Consider the following 1,305-nt stretch of genomic DNA (forward strand, 5'->3'; position numbering starts at 1 on the left):
CCCATATGGATTAATTGTACTGTTTGTGAATTTGTATAAAAAAAAATAACAAAGATCCTCTTAAAACATTTTATATTCTTACAGTAAAAGGTTAAACATATTTATATAATAAAAAGAGGAAATATGAAGTATGTTTTTGAGAAAAAAAAAACAGCTGTACGTGTTGTCTGTGCTTTTTAAAAGACAGGTATCTATCTATTTATCTATGTGCTGGGTCAGTAGGCGTGCTGTGTGGCTCATGCCAGGGGCTTGGGGCTGCTCGCTCTTGTCCCAGTGAGTGGTGGAGGAGGAGGAGGAGGAGGAGGAGGAAGGAAGGAAGAAAGAGAGCCTGGTGCCTCCTGGGCAGGATATTGAGTAACATCATGGTTGAAGAGTTCGTAAGGAAGGGGTTTGGTAGGAGCAGCCTTGTCTGTGAGGGTGCTGGCATCATCCGTGGGGAGAAAGTGGGTTCAGCTGCCCATGGGTGAGGTGTCTGCGGGGTTTGAGGTCAGACAAACCAAAAATGCTGAAGGGCTCGCTAGCAAGTGAATCGAGTATTCAGTGGCAGAGGAAGACACTTGGGAGGGAGGGCAGAAGGGCTGTGGTTCTTAATTTTTAAACCTCCAGGTAGGTGACAGAGGGGTTTTTTTTTTGTGATTTAGTTAAATTGAGGCCCACCCTGGGTGGAAGACTCTTCAAATAAAAACATTTCCCAGCAGTGGCAACCACCAAAAACTCTGCCCTTGCCGGTGTGCAAGGACCTGGGAAATCCAACATGTCTTGGTTGATTTCCATTGCCCAGGCAAAGATTAAAAAGGAAGTAAAGTGGGAAAGTGTTAAAAAAAAAAAAAAAGTTTGACTAATCTAAGGTGTCCTTTGTCCTACGCCATAATCTTTCTCCTCAACGTATGACTTTTAACCCGAAGGGGTCCCTTTTTAGCCTTCCACGATGTGGGTTTTGTTTTGGTGGTTTTTTTTTTTTTATTGTCGCTGGCGATGGAGCTTAAGGGGTGTTTACAGGGCAGGGACAAAGCCGGTGTCCCCCCCTCTCCCTATCTCCTCCCCAACCCTCGCCCCCAGCCCGACGGCGGGGCTCCCTCGCCCCCTTCCTCCCTCCAAGGAAGGGGGGAATGCGAAATGGTGGAAGGAGCCGGGAGCCATTGTTCAGGAAAGTTAAAAGAGGAGCTGTCCTTGCTTGCTTGCTCAGTCATGCATACTCAATCCGGCCGGGCCCGGGTCCCTATGGAAAGGAGGAGGGCGATTCTTCCCCTCTTTTTAACATTCCTCTCCAGGCCTGGCTTGTATTTAAGCTGCTTTCCTCCACGC

The sequence above is a fragment of the Calidris pugnax genome, unplaced genomic scaffold, assembly GCF_001431845.1.
Source record: "Calidris pugnax isolate Ruff unplaced genomic scaffold, ASM143184v1 scaffold1, whole genome shotgun sequence".
NCBI lineage: Eukaryota > Metazoa > Chordata > Aves > Charadriiformes > Scolopacidae > Calidris > Calidris pugnax.